The following is a 16,830-nucleotide window of genomic DNA, read 5'->3' as shown; positions in this document are numbered from 1 at the left end:
ATTGAGAACGGTTAGTGAGAAAAGACTGAAGCCACGAAACGATGTTAGGGTCGAGTTTGAGGTTACTTAATTTGAAAAGTAGTAATTGGTGAGAAACTTTATCGAAAGCTTTGGAGAAATCGAGGAATATACAGTCTGCTATGGAACCCCGGTCAAGAATGAAATGAAGGTCTTGTGAAAAGCATAGAAGCTGAGTCTCGCATGAGAATGTTTTACGAAACCCGTGTTGGGAATGACTGAAGAAAGAATTTGATTCAAGAAAATTGGCGAGATGAGAGCAGATGACATGTTCCATGATCTTACATGGGATGCTAGTAAGTGAAATGGGTCGGTAGTTATTAGGAGAATGTTTGTCCCCAGACTTGTGCAGGGGAACCACCTTGCCCACCTTCCAGTCGCTAGGAACACAGCTACACTCAAGAGATTGTTTAAACAGTTCGGCAAAAATAATGGCACTATACACTTTAGTATTTTTCAAAAATTTTGAGTTAATGTTGTCCACTCCGCATGATGATGACATCTTCAGTTGTTCAATTATTTTTTCTACGCCCACAGGATCCATTATAACGGGGTCCATAACAAAGAAGTCACGCGGTGGGTAATGAGGAATTTCGGTAATTAAATTGTTCGTAAAAGAAGCAGTAAACACATCATTAAGAACATCAGCACACATTTCACTAGGAATTAATTGTTCATCTGTAGTTTTCAGATTGATTGTAGATGGGTCAGTTTTCTTAACCACGTTCCAAAATTGTTTTGGGTTATTTATTAGCATCGATGGAAGAGTATGACTAAAAAATGACTCCTTAGCTTGTTTTAGTGCCGATTTGTATGCAGATGCAGCAGAATAGTAAGCGTCCCATCGGGGCATAGAATTAGACACTTTGGCGGAGCGAAACAGACGTTTCTTTTTGTTTGATAGCCGTTTTAGTGAAGAATTATACCAGGGCGAACAGTTGTTAGTTAATATTTTTCGCAGCGGAACGTAAGAATTAGTCAGGGAGGATATTTTATCCTTATAAAGGGTCCAGTTAATTTCAATTGGGCGGTCATGAAAAGAGGGCAAGTATTCATCGATAAAAGCAGCGAGTTCACGATTAATTGCATCAAAGTTTGCCTTTTGGTAGTCACGGATATATTTAGAAGTGTTATATCGGTGTGGTATCGCGACATTTACTGAAAAATGGAGAATGTAATGATCACTTAAACCTGGCAAACAAGATATTGGAGCAACGATATCAGGCGACGTGGTGAGAACAAGGTCTAACAAGTTTGACGAAGAAGATGTAACACGGGTAGGCTGGGTAACAAGTTGGGAGAAATTAAAGTCGGCACACATGCGCAAAAAACCATCGCACTCTGTAGAAAAAGGATCAACATAAGAACGTTCATTGGACCAAAATATAGTTGGAAAATTGAAGTCACCTACCAAAACAGTAGGAACGTTTGGAAAACGAACGGTAATGGCGCAAATAGCATCATGAAGTTCTTCAACAAACGTGGCACTGTACGAGGGAGGGCGATAGCAAACTCCCAAGATCAGTTTTTTAAAGCGCGTGCGCAGTTCAACCCAGATAAGTTCTAAACTGGTGACGACATGAACAGGAGAAGAAAAAAGTGTGTCGGCAACAGCTATCAAAACGCCACCACCATTTCTGTCACCCCTATCACACCGATAAGTGGTAAAATGCTTATTGCAATGAAAGATTTCAGAGCTATCAACTTTTGCTGAAAGCCACGTTTCAGTAAGGCAAACAATATCAGCATCGCATGCATCGATAGTCGCACATAGCTCATCACGTTTAGGCACGACACTTCTAATATTTGTGTAAAGGAACGATAATGAACGCTCAGACACCGAGGAGCGCCCACTACCCCTCACGCATCGTTATTGTACAGTAGTTTCCGGTGAAAAGCTTGTAGTACTGCGAACTTCAGAAACGCTGTCATTAAGCTGGTCGTAACAGTAACACTTGCCGTTCATGTAAAGCTTATTATAGCGCAGTTTGAATTTAGACTTTTGAGCGATACCAAATTCTACGAGTTTTTTCCGTGCCTGCCGAGTCATGAGAGAATAATCTTCGCTTACCTTAATGTCTTTATCTTTCAGTTTAGAACTTGAAGAGAGAATTTTTTGCCTAGTTTTAAAAGATGAGAACTTCACAATAACCGGCCTGCTTTTATCCTCAGAAAAATTACCAAGTCTATGAGCCCGTTCAATTGATAGCTCCGATGGTGTCAAGTTCAAGGCGGATGAAAGTACATTCAGAAGCTTTACTTCAGTGTCATCCCAGGACTCAGAATCGCTGTCAGAAAGGCCAAAAAACAGAAGATTATCACGGCGCTGCCTATCTTCGAGCTCTGCCTGACTAGCCCTCAGTTTCAAATTTTCGCAAGCTAGGTTATCAGCAAAACTTTGCAGTCGTTGACATTCCTTCTGCAAAGATTCACTAGCGGCAGCTTTGCCTTCGACTACAGTTAGCCTTCTGTCAATATCTGATAGATGATTCTGAATAGCCTCCTGGCTCTTCTTGATTTCATTTACAGTACTGATTAAGTCAACTTGGTCTTTCTCCATTTTGGCGGTTCGAGTATTCATATCTTGTAGCAATGAAAACAGATCACTTAACTGTTTCTGCTGTGTATCGTCATTAGCTCCTGGTTCTTGGGAACGCGTATTGCGTCCGGGTCCTGGGTTTTCTTCCACGTCACCAGACAGCAAAAGCAACTCTTTAACAACCATCACACACTCGCGTAGCAAAGACAAAAGTATTCCCGGGCGTGGGAACAGCAACAAACAGGCATTGTCCGATTTACTAGCGTATAGACAAGAGTCGTTACTGACCTGGGCAAAAAAACGGACAAAATTGAAGAGCCGCATCACGTAGCTGCTCCCACGCCCACTGAACAGTTCCGGAGCACGCCAGCAGTTCTTATCGACGACGGGTGTTGATGGCATAGTCGATCCGGACGCCTTGATCCACGGAGAGGTTATCCAGCAGGGTTGCCAGTGTTGGTCAAAATTTTCATCGTGAAGGCCGACGAAACGCACAGGCGCGTCACTGCAATTCCACGCATCCGAAGTACACTGGGCGCCAAGCTGTAGATAGGAAGTAACCTGGGCAAAAAAACGGACAAAATTGAAGAGCCGCATCACGTAGCTGCTCCCACGCCCACTGAACAGTTCCGGAGCACGCCAGCAGTTCTTATCGACGACGGGTGTTGATGGCATAGTCGATCCGGACGCCTTGATCCACGGAGAGGTTATCCAGCAGGGTTGCCAGTGTTGGTCAAAATTTTCATCGTGAAGGCCGACGAAACGCACAGGCGCGTCACTGCAATTCCACGCATCCGAAGTACACTGGGCGCCAAGCTGTAGATAGGAAGTAACCTGGGCAAAAAAACGGACAAAATTGAAGAGCCGCATCACGTAGCTGCTCCCACGCCCACGCCCCAATTAATTGGAGGAGCATGGGGGAAGCTCTCGCTCTGCAGTAAGTATAGTGCGACTGATGATGATAAAGCACAAATTTACTCTGGCGCATTGTCCGCCGTCGGCGACCGTCCATGGAACGAAATTCGGAGGACGTCACTGTGCTGGTTGTACGATATCATAGAGTATAAGAGTGAAGGTATGGTCATGAATAATGCAATGTCATGACGTGTAGTCTAGTTAGACTAATGGCTCATAGTCATAATGTAATATAGCACAAATCACCACTTTACAAAGTCACACACTGTAAGGAACACAGTTCAAGACACATTATGCATATCATTGCTCTTAGTAATAATGCAATGTAGTGTGACTCAGCACTTCACAAAATGACGCACTGCTAGGCACACACTGCTAGGCACATTACGCATAGACTTAGTCGCATTCATAATCATGACTCAGTCATACTGAAACGTCACATAACTAAGCACTTCACACATGACGACTAGAGGCGTACAGTTTGCACACAGATTACGCAGTCGGGGTCGATCATGGCACATGATTCTTAGACACTAAGAAGCCTTAACTGTAGGCAGTCATAAGTGCCTGTGGCTTTTTTTCAACGCCGTAGAGATTTCAAAGGCGCTTTTCTTGTTATTAAAAAACAATAATGTATCTTCTTGCACACGGTTTCGAGCTCCCAGTTGATATTGTAAAATTTAGTTCTAACGGCAATTACTTTGGTAATAACTTACGTCCGGCTGACAGATTGTTTCTGAACAGACTTTATTTTTATATTGTACTATTTATAGCTGAAAAATGCTACAACTGAGAGACATTCAGTTGTATATGTGTGTATATACATATATATATATATATATATATATATATATATATATATATATATATATATATATATATATATATATATATGTGTGTGTGTGTGTGTGTGTGTGTGTGTGTGTGTGTGTGTGTGTGTGTGTGTGTGTGTGTGTGTGTGTGTGTGTGTGTGTGTGTGTGTGTGTGTGTGTGTGTGTGTGTGTGTGTGTGTGTGTGTGTGTGTGTGTGTGTGTGTGTGTGTGTGTGTGTGTGTGTGTGTGTGTGTGTGTGTGTGTGTGTGTGTGTGTGTGTGTGTGTGTGTGTGTGTGTGTGTGTGTGTGTGTGTGTGTGTGTGTGTGTGTGTGTGTGTGTGTGTGTGTGTGTGTGTGTGTGTGTGTGTGTGTGTGTGTGTGTGTGTGTGTGTGTGTGTGTGTGTGTGTGTGTGTGTGTGTGTGTGTGTGTGTGTGTGTGTGTGTGTGTGTGTGTGTGTGTGTGTGTGTGTGCGCTTGTATTTTGCTCAGTTAGAATGGGCACGGCCGCTCGATGGACCAATCTCGGTTTTTTTTCCTCCTTGTTCTTCCTCTCTAACCTCTTTCCTATGCACAAGATTTGCACCGCTATCACCACAATTAAACTGCAGCGGCGAGTTTTACCGACGGCAGAGGGTAAAATTTGTCGCTGCAGTTGAAATCGCCCAGGAAAAAGAAAGAGAGAGGGGAGGAAGACGAAAAAAACAATGAGGTTACCCGAGCCTTTTTGCTAACCTGAAGAAAAACCAGTGTTGGGAGCGAAAAATCACCAGCATGGCTCTAGCAGGCGGTGGATTACAGTCGACATGGCGGATCTCTGATTGGTCGGCGGGCTGTGTGACGTCACGAGACCACCTGACATGACAGTAGTTACCAACAAGGAGCGAGATTGGAATCGAATATGAGACCTCTGGATCCAGAATCAGACACGTTTGTTTCCCTTCGGCCACGTAGGCCCATTCGCACCGCTTGTTGAACGCACGGCTTTGCATCTATGCCATCTAGTCTTTCAGTGTATGCTAAAGAGTATATAAGGGATAATATTGGTACATTTAAAAATATTACTGATTAAGCGCCTACCACAGGGCATGTGCGTAAACGAGGATACGCAAGGTATACCAAACGTTGTCGTGTCATACCCATAAGGGCGAAGCTTAATTGTTCTCCAATTTTATGTTCTTGCGTTGTTTGTTTTACATTGCGTACTTAATCTCTCGTTGAACGGCTCATCACCACTGACTCATTCCGTTCACCTTGCCCGGCAGATAATGAAATCGAACCAGGATTAAGGTTCTGCCTGGTTTTAAGTAGAGTAATGTGCCCCATCAAAATACACAGAGTTAAAGGGTACCTGCTTATCTCACCGCTCCGAACTTTAGTCTTAGTATACTGGTTTGACCGCTGTCAACTATTTCCAAAATATAAGTCTTAAAGTCTCAGCTTCGCCGTTAACGCGACTGTTCAGTTTTGTATTTCGTACCGTCGCTGAACGCCCTTTTCTAGAAAATAAGTGTAAAGTGAAACTAAAACGTGCAGCTCTGATAAAACTCCGGAGCTGAAAGTGTGCCGCAAAAATAAGCCCCACAAGACGAGCCCATTTCGCCAGGCGGCCTATACGGCACCGTTCTTCTCCGACGGAATCGGATGTATCGAAAAAGTACGGATGAGTTCACCTCACATTTTACTGCGAGGAGTCGAGGCGGCCGAAAGAGCAGAAGAGCGTGCAGACGCGCGGGCATGTGCGTTTCGGATTTTCAGTAAACTACAGTTGCGCAGCTTATTGGCTGCACATGAAAAATACTATAATTTCCCTGCTATAAGCTCATCCCTTCCGTATAGCCACAAGGCAGCAATCTGCAAAATATTGGTTCGGTTGTTTACTCCGCGAATTTTCCTTTATATTTCTGGTTCTTGTAATAAAGGGTTTCTGAAGGAAATGTCATCTTTCAAATTGCTGGCTCGGCAAAACGACATCCATGCACTGGGTTACACCAGTGCACTCTAGCTGATCAAGCCGTCACGATGTTTGTTCATGACTAAATGGAGGCCTTAAAACGGACGAAAGGCCGTACAGCTGTGTCTTGAAGCTTACATCGATATTATAATGAGCTAGCTGGACATTGTAAGCCTAATGCATTATAACCTTGGCCAAGGCTTCCCGAGGCTGTAAAAATAGACGGCTTAACAGTTGGCAGTGTTTGTTTCCATCGCATGGCGAGCCCTGTCGGACGCACGCCTACCTGCCTTCCAGATTATCTAGCGATATTGACGCCACACTGACGTCAATTCTTCAAATGATATGAGCGCAAACAGCCGGAACGCCCGCGGATAATCATAGCGGCAAGAAGGAACCTGAGCTGAACAAACAGGCCGTTTTCTCGCAGAAGCGTATGCGCTCATATGCGCAAGTGTCCGAATCCGTCGTGTCCGGATGTATCCTCTTATTTACGACAATTTTGAATCGTCCTTGCGTGGTTCCGTTTCGTGTAGCCTGATGCTGGAAGACCGGATTGAAACAGGATCATGCAGAGTGATATATATATATATATATATATATATATATATATATATATTACAATGCATGGACGTTATTGGTGTCACCGTTGTATCCCACCATTGTAAGCGAAAAGCAGCGCGTACGACGGTCTGTTAATAGAAGGTGGCTGCAGCTAGGCCTCGTAGAGCTGAAGCTTTCAACCCAAACAGCCAACCAGAGCATTCCGGAAAACGAAAAATGAATTAACCGCGTTGAATTCAGCTTATGAAAACGAAAAATGGTAGGGGTAACATTAAGAGATAGAAAGCGTGCAGAGTGGGTCAGAGAAATAACTCAAGTTACCGACATTCTAGTGGAAATTAAGAAGAAGAAATGGGCATGTGCAGGACATGTAGTGAGAAGAGAGGATAACCGATGGTCGCTGAGGGTAACAAACTGGATTCCAAGGGAAGGAAAGCGTAGCAGGGGGCGGCAGAAAGCTAGGTGGGCGGATGAGATTAAGAAGTTCGCAGGGGTCAAGTGGATGCAGCTAGCACAGAACCGGGTTAAGTGGGGAAATATGGGAGAGGCCTTCGCCCTGCAGTGGGTATAGTCAGGCTGATGATGATGATGATGATGATGATGATGATGATGATTATGACGAATTCAGCTTAATGAATGCTACGTATACAGGGGCACCTCCGAGTGTCAGCTGATGTGAGAGAAATGGCACAAGTATACGCGGTTGCTACTTCTCTGGATGGGATCAGGGAAGAGTGTTATATTGTGAGAGCAAGGTTCCCTGGCTTCAGAGGTGGGCGCAGCGCGTACAGGACAAGATGATGTTGTTTTGGTGCGCAAGCGAAAAGGATGTGCGATACGAAAGAACAGCATTTACATCTAGCTGCCGTCTACCAGCCCCATGCGATGAATCTCATGTGCTGAACATGCACATAGTCAATCAAGTTAGAATTCTTTCGAAGCAGGAACAAAGCTCCCGAAGGCCTGTACATTTATTATAAAGGAAATGACTTCATTTTATATGTGCCAGCAAGAAGTATGAATTTGTTGTGACCATTGAACCACCGCGTTCAATTGCTTATGCATCGTTAGGGCAGAGATTATTTAAAGTTACATACAAGGCTTTCTGATGGAGACGATGACGGCCATTCGGGATCTAGCTCGTGAAGACAAAAAGGTGAGGTGACGGATTGAAATTTAGCCACGCGCCAAGGTAGAAGAATAAACACGTAGCAGTGGTGCCCATTATGCATCCTTTTATCCATGTTTAATTCAACCGTGCGGGGGCCGTTTTATGTTTTAAAGGATGGAAAACATACCTTTTATGTCTCCAACCCAAGTTTCCTACATTTATTTTGCTAAACGGTACAGATAGCTTCCACAAAATGAGAAATTCAGGGCACTTAATTGCATTGCGTGCTGAGAATGCGATAGCATTTAGTCTGACGTCCGTGGCTGTCCTCCTTCGTCACTGCCGCTCGGCGCATATGCCTGTGCAGACTTCATCTTCAGCGGCATGCCTCTTTGTTCGGCCTCTCCGTTTGCGAGAATTTTTCATTATACGAGATTCGCATGTCATCGATACGGCCTCTATTTCGACCTGATGCGCGGAGCTGTCTAGACACGTTCGACACACGGCCAAGAGCAGATGCCAGTTGGCCATACACCTGTCGAGTGCGCTGGCCAGCCATCGCACTCGGCCATGTCACGCGAATAGCGCACATGCCGACTCAATCATGTCACGTGTTTTCATGACGTCACAAATATGTTACCCCCCCCCCCCCCCCCTCTCCTTTGTCCAATCAGCGCTCGACCATCTTACGCGTGATTTCATGACGTTTTATGTCGACGCCGGCAGAGGCCGGATATCTGGTCAGACGATGCTTCTATGCAATCGCATTAAAAAACCTTGTCAAAAAGTGCTGTATTAAAGAAAAAAGCCATGCCCCTAGTAAACGCTAAACGATTACGTATGTTGAGCTATGAGTGGCACCGATGTGGAGCACTTCGGATCAATTTGGGTCACCCGGTCCTCCTTAACTCCCATTTACTCCGCGCAGAATCCAGGCATTTTCATTTTGCTTCCACCGTAACCGGCATGCGATCCTGAGACCTTTGAATGTCTAGCCGAAAGCGAAAGCCGCCGAGCACTCCGGAAAGATGACATTGGCGTGCGCTGAAGTGTAATGCCAAGTTACTACTGTTTGGAGGTACCACCACAAACGAGGGCTTTTTTTTTTTTTTCCTTTTGCAATGGTGATTAGCATTCCAAGCATGTGTAGCTAGAGAAGAGGCCATCCCGATGCCGCCATGGAATCTTGAGCATCCGACCAAATTCCCGCCGGGGTGGCGCAGTGGTTACGGCGCTCGACTACTGTTCCCAAGGACGCGGGATCGAATCCCGGCCTCGGCGGCAGCTTTTCGATGGAGGCGAAAAGCAAGGCGCCCGTGTGCTGTGCGATGTCAGTGCACGTTAAAGAACCCCAGGTGGTCGAAATTTCCGGAGTCCTCCACTACGGCGTCTCTCATAGCCTGAGTTGCTTTGGGACGTTAAACCCCACAAACCAACCAACCAACCAACCAAATTGGCCGTATACGCTTTGTTGGGCAAGCTGAACGACCTTCATCTGTGAAAGCTTTAGTGGACTTGCCCAACAACAGTTGCTAACTTCATGCTGTTGCATCTACTACAAATATTGCAGTCATGACAGCTTGTCGTTGCTTAGTGTATTACAGGATATTGCCTTCTTGTTGCACCTGAACGAGCATGTGTTCGAAGTCGTATCCACGCTATCGATTGGTCTTATTATCCAGGACGCTATTGTTCCTCTTATGTTTCCAAGTTCTTGCCAGAAAACACGTTTCGAAACCTGATCGGTTTCTTCATCATGGTGAGACTGAGAATGAGCTGCAGCTTTGTTTTTATACGCACTTTCGACTGCCGGGTTAGTCAGCGCCTTGGCCGTATAAGTAAGCGATGCTTATAAGCAAGCGATTAACATTTCCCTGCGTGCGCTGAACGTGCCATGACTCAAGCAGCAACCTTCTGCGCCTGTTTATGCCGGTCTCCAGACAGACGTCTGCGGAGTGTTTTCTTTGGAATTAAAGAATCGCCAACGGGTCTTATTGCATAAGCGATGGCATTGTTCCGGGAAAAACCAAAGCTAAGAGGGCGATGAACAGAACTCACTGGTAGTATACACTACCCTGTTGTACAATTAGTTGCAATGTAACTCTAGGTACTGAGAAAGAGGGGCAAAAATGAAAAGGCGGGAGGTTGAAAATCTATACAAGAGACGTTCGGCTCACCGTGCATAAAGGAGCATTACATGATCGCAACGGAAAATGTTTATGACGTGCGAGGCAGATATAGGTAAGGCACTCGCTGCAAGGTATAGCCGAATAAATAAGAAAAAAGATAAACCTATAAAATAAAGTGCAGTGTTCATAACATACTATGTTGAAGAATTGAGCAGCCTATGGTTATGAAATGCGTTCAGTTCGGAAACGTAAACAAGACGTTGAGTGCGATCAGCGGCTTCTGTCATCTGCGCAGGGGACTCGTCTGACATTGTCATATCGCAATCTCCTTAACGCTGTCCACCCGGGACTGCAGTGGAAAGCGGTGAAATCCTACTGGTCTTGAGAACTTCAATATGCACTTGCTAATTGTTTTAGAGACCTGAAACTGGGCATGAGGTCATAGTCACAACTAACATAACTAAACCATGGTCGCTTTAAATTAAAATCCACTGGGAAGAATGGAAGAAATTTCTATCTTCTGGCATCTCAGTGATCCCGCTGGAACCACCTTATTAATCGTCACGATTTGTAATAATTATTTGAAGACAATTGCAGTCAATTCAATGCTATAATTACCCTAATCAAGCTTGGTACAATATAAATATGTGCTGAAAGGGGGTGGCGCAGGGGTTACGGCGCTCGACTACTGTTCTCAAGGACGCGGGATCGAATCCCGGCCTCGGCGGCCGCTTTTCGATGGAGGCGGAAAGCAAGGCGCCCGTGTGCTGTGCGATGTCAGTGCACGTTAAAGAACCCCAGGTGGTCAAAATTTCCGGAGTCCTCCACTACGGCGTCTCTCATAGCCTGAGTCGCTTTGGGACGTTAAACTTCACAAACCAAACCAAACCAAACCAATTTTCATAACCATTGTTTTATTGAGATGCGTGCCTATAATATATTACTGCCTTTGGAAGTCCACTTCGAGGGTTCGAAGATATGGTCACAAAAATTGCCTAATTAAAGCAGATAGAGCTCGAGGTGTGCTTCAAGTTGTGCAGTTCACATGCGTGTAAAAAGCGCTCACTTGCCTATATACGCTCTCACTCCATACACCTGTCGAGTTCTTGATGATGATGACATGGCACAATGTGGTTTTCGTCTGCAACACACAACACAAAAGGGGGTCATAGATACTTCTCTACAGTTAGGGCGAACACTAACTAGTCCAAGCTTACACGCACTGCATTATCAGCCGTTACACGGCTGCATAGGGAGATCGAACATCGCTCCTCCAGCGCATACAAAGCCGTGCTCGTACAGCTAGGTCAATGGGACCATCACTGCGGTTATCATATTTAATCCATAAACGCTCTCCTAAATGCTTTATTAGCTACTTTTTTAGAGTTAGGTTACTGCGATCATCCGCCGTAAGGTATTGCAAATTTATGTTTTGTGGTAAATGCATACCTGTTGCCTGTGCTGCAGATTTTGTATACTTTATTACACTTTTCTGCATTTCATTCAATTTTTGCCACCTTTATCCGTCAGATTGCCCTAAAGTTATCAAAATAACAAAAAAAAAACAGTTATAACTGCATTCTATGTAACTTGTGCCAAGTACCTGTTCAACTTTAGCCAGTAAGAATTTGCGCTCGACAACTAATTGCTGACCGAGTGTGTTAAAATTATGTCATGCTTCATTCCCCCCACACTGGCGAAAATCTGCTACGTGATATTAAGAAATAGGAATCGAGATATTTAGAAACGTTTTCGGTCGGCCAACTGCTTTCTCCCAGCGGGTTTTTCTGCCTGGCATTGAGCCGATCGCAGACGCAACTTGCTGCCACCGCTTCTGAATCGCGTACGCGCTACCAATTTGGCGGTCAGTCGGCGCACGACCCTGCTTATGTATGTGCGAAGGCTTAAGTGGGCCCTCCAAGCATCAGCGCGTGCTGCTGGTACAGCGGAAGCGCCTGGCCAAGATCAACGACTTCGGTTTTGTGTAACACCCACTAGGGTCCAGCCGGGTAAGACGGCATCGTCTCCTTATACGCGCAAATAATCGCGCCCGCCGCATTAAAGGGATCGACAAGGACTGACCGCAGCACGCAAGAGGTGTGTGACTTTCTACGCCAGGAATTCCCTCACATGACACTTAAAACTTAGAAGCGCAGAACCACTTCTTGAGCAAATGGAATTTCAACAGAGGTTGTACTGGAGCACATTTCTCAGTACAGAAATAAGGATTGTTCAACATTGGTTCATTGCGTCTTTCAAAACGAGTGATGCCAAAGACGAAATTTGTTGACGCCAATACTTGTGCTTCTCTACTAAAAAAGGCGAGTTTTCGACGTCGTCTCTAGGGCCCAAGATGCTGCAATTAAATCTTACTAGCTCAACAAAAGCTCGCGAGCAACCAGATCAATATCAACGTTGCCTTCTCCTGCTCTAGATGACATGAACTTTGAGCATCTTTGGTCTGCAGCATCTCAATAACATACATTGTTTCTGTGCATTGCAAACCAAATAGATCGTGTCTTACATGTTTTAAGCATGAAATGTTTTTCTTCCTCTGCCGGCGACCTTGAGGTGACGTCGAGCCAACATTGAGATCGAGAATCCGGGCGCCGAACGAGATTTAACAAGAGTTCACCTCTCTCTAAGGCTTCCGCTCCCCCCAGAAGAGTCACGGCGCCACACGCTCGCGTGTAACACGCCGCCCGAAACCACCCGGTGCGTTCGAAGCTCTTTCGAACATTTGGAATCAGTCACTCGAACACGCTGCTTCCCTGGCTTTGTCAGGCCAGCGCCCCGTCATGGACGCGTACGGTTCTGCGTCGTTCAGCATTTCAGCTTAAGTTAAGCAATGGAGCACTGATAAAAGGAGAGGTATAGGAAGCGTCTTGTAGAAAGTGATCGCTTTGTGAGTTTTAAACGTGCACGTGGTTATGCAAATACAGAAGAAAAAGAAAACAGACACAAATGTTAAAATAGTGAGAAAATGTGAGAATAGTGAGAATAGGACGCGAGTTGCCAATAGCAGCAGAGGAGCTGTGTTTGAAACTTCAGGCAGGGACAAGATGACGATAGCGTAGTTTAGTTGTGTTTATAGAGCTTAACGTCCCAAAGCGAGTGAGGCTATGAAAGACGCCGTAGTGGAAGGCTCCGGAAATTTTCGGTCACCGAGGCTTCTTTAACGTCGATCCCACATCTTTGGGTACAGCAGTCGAGCGCCCTACACTGCGCCACCGTAGCGGGATAACAAAAAGATAAGACTTTGCCATAATGAAAACCGATAAATTCCAGTACTATAGCATTTGTGATCGGAAGTAATTACTTCGTACACGGCGAGATGGTGCACGGTGAGCGCCAAGCGTCCGTTTCTCGCATCTAAGAACATATGGTCTACGCCATCTCACTCGCACCGGCTTCCCACGGCTTCGGGGCGCTCCAGGCAAGAAGATGCGGTGGCTTCAAGGAGACCCACTAGCCTTTTCAATCCTCCCCCGTCGGGTTCCTTTCTCGTTCACTCTTCGCACGCGTTTTCCTTCATGTCGCTTGGACGCCCACGTGCGCGCAATCTCGGTCGCAGGCGGCCGCTCAATAATAACAATCATAATCGATACCCTGAGCGCTAGGGCGTAATTGAAGGCGCATAAGGCACATCAGCGTCCGTGCCGTGCGCCGGCATTTCCGCGCTCGCCCAGGTCACAAAAGGTTGGCTGCTTCTTGTCCGCCCTCTCAATAGCCCACTCTGCGGCATGGCTTTCATCCGGAAGCGGGGGCAGTGCAGAATCTTGTTTCACGACCAACTTCGTGGAAATGGAGCCGACAATGCGGACATAAGCGGAAATGTCCAATCACCGGCGAGTGACGACCAGAGAGACACTAAAGTGAATTCATATTGTATGTCGCCGAGATACCTGTATGCGGCACTAGGAACACAACAGAGCTTTGTCGCTTCTTTAAACAAACAAATAGAAAAATTAACAGACGAATCACTTCGGAATATGATCCCACATCTCATCTACGTCATCCCCGTGTCGGTTAAACGGTGATGGCCACGGCGATTCCCTTTTCAATAGGAACACCGGCGTAGGAGACTGCATCCATTGTTTGAGGTTGAGCGCTTCGCACTTTCTCGACACTGTTCCCTGCAGGCAACCGACGGAAAAACACATTAAGACTATACCACCCCCATCATCATTATCAGACGGATTATACACACTGCATAGCGAAGGACCCTCTTATATCACTCAAACTAACCCGATCCTGAGCTGCCTGCATCCACTTGACACCTACGAACTTCTTAACCTCATCCGCTCACCTAAATTTGTGGCACGATTTCACCAATGTGCAGCGTGAGAGGGCCAGCTTGAAGGACTAGTATTTTACATGGATACGACCAACTGTGCAAAGTGAAGAGAAATTTAATTACTTTTCCCCCTCGCTTCTCTTATACCCCTCTTATTCTTTGTGCCCCAGATGGCATGGTCATACCCACTGCGGGGATTGGCAAGGGTTCGATGCAGCCACAAGCAAAAATATATCCCTGTGCACATGTAGAGTAGCTTCGCCCTTTCTCTTTTCCCATCAATTATTTCGCACTTTGCCGCCACTTGGCTCCGCCTTTAAAACCAGAGCTTCCAAACAACACTGCTCGCCGATTATAAGCTGTGATAATTATAAATTGGCAAGGTAACACATTCGGAAATAATAATTAAACATACGGCGCTAGATATTCATTAAGGTTTGCTGCGGATGAACAGGGTGATTTTGGGTTATGCCTACAATATGTGCTGAACATCAAACGCGGCATACATGCCAAATTTAGTTTGACGAGCAGTTCAGTTGCTTATCATCACATAAATTCATAATCATAAGAACTGGGCTGAAGCAACTGAATTTCGTTATAAATTGATGTTCACTACATGTACACAACTGAAATTACTTTCAGAAATAAAATAATTAATTACAATTATTTTGTTTTTTCTGAAAGCTAATAGAGTAATAAACCGCTAATTGCCTCTTCAGACGTGACACGCACTTTTTTTTCCTTCCCGTGTCAATGTTCTGCCTCTCCTTTCTATCACCCCACACAGACAATTAAAGCAATCATCGCCAAGCACTCATCGCCATCTCTGCATTCCATACAGAAGCGACCGGTAAACCCAAAGCCTTGCTGTCCGAAGCTTTTGCCCCCATTTGAAGGTAAGTTTTGGTTCGGCGATCTCAAAAATCAACCATACTTTTTGGGAAAGCTTGCACCATATGCGCACTACCGCCTGTTAAGAACGGGTGGCAGTGCGCAAGAGCTTAATAGATATCGAAGTGCCTCTGCGCGTGTTCCTGGCTCATTTTTGGACGGCGGCTCGTCCCATGAATCCCCCTTTGGGCACCACATGCTCAACATTAAGTTTTGATGCTCGCAGGATGCTCTCAAAACGTACAGTCCTGTCTATCTCTCGTATCGGTACAGCACGGAACATCGGCGGTCTCGGACTCAGGACCTTACCGAAACCTTTTACATCAGCCGATCGCTTAACTAGAGTAAGCCTGCCGAGCGTCGCTCCTGACTTTGAGGCACCCTCCAGGGCATACGAGAGGATTTTCGCTGCACAAACAGCCGTGACGATATCAAGGGAAAGTGACTCCGAAAAATGTCAATTACTTTCGATGTGAAATACTCCCCCCAAATAATTCGCTATATTACAGCTTCTCGCTTAAACCCCACAAACCAAACCATTACAGCTTGTCGCTCTAGTAATTCAGTTACTTCAGTGTCTAAAATATGCCAACTATTCCTTGGCTGCATACTGTTCACGAGCCACGCGATGCTGTCGTGTTGCCAGGTTTTCGCCAAGCGAACGCTTTACATGTATTCCACTCCGCGCCGGTGAACGTCGCTGCCGGCTGCAGGCGGCGGTATGAATGGGTAATCGCCGAGCAAATGCCGAGACACGCACACGGCTGCGGAGAGCGCGCTCGATGAACGGCGGTAACGGCCAGGAGCGAAGCCGAGAGCAAAGCCGAGAGCGGCAGTTATGAATTATACTGCCGCTCTCTAGTATTGTGAATACAGGGGAGCTGCGATGGTATACAGCGGTGGCGAAATTACGCAGGTAATAAAACATCAGCAAATGGGATCTTTCCAGTCCGTGCTGAATGATGAAACGAAGTGCACTTCTGGATTACCAATTGAGCGATGCTGCGTCTGAGAAATTAGTAATTTATTTCCGTAGTACATAAGCTGGAGGGAAGCTTCAGCTGCTTATATTTAGTTGTTTTTTTTTTTTTACATTTAAATAGAGCTCTACACCACCTTTCCCTTTACATTTTTGTTCTTAGTATACATGTTCTAGGTGGATAAAGAAGAGCAAAATATGTTTAGATATATCCCCATGCAGGAATGCTGCATTGGTTTGAATCCTTGCACGCATATGCACAAGAGAATATCAACATATACAAGGCAAGTTGTGTTGTCACTGCACATTTTTCTTTAAAAGCTTTACTTAAAATCAGCCCACCAGTAGACTAATAACCCCGTGCTATTTGTGCGTCCCTTTGTTCGGTAACATGTGACCTTTGACACATCAAAAAGCAATAACTTTTCAGTGCAGTACATAGTTATGAATACCTAACCAATTATTAAATATCATTTAATGTACTAATAGGCTTCTTATTTCCGATGTCGCGAGTTTTGATAATGCGCGGCACAAATTTGAAGAAGCGAGAACCAGCATTAGAATTTCACTATTTGTAGCACTTCATGAAAAAGTGCAACCTCCTCAACTTTTAACAGTGTCACA

Source organism: Amblyomma maculatum, chromosome 2, assembly GCF_055883805.1.
Source record: "Amblyomma maculatum isolate TAMU_Amacu chromosome 2, ASM5588380v1, whole genome shotgun sequence".
NCBI lineage: Eukaryota > Metazoa > Arthropoda > Arachnida > Ixodida > Ixodidae > Amblyomma > Amblyomma maculatum.
The sequence above is the reverse complement of the archived record's forward strand: the minus strand, read 5'-3'. Positions refer to the sequence as shown.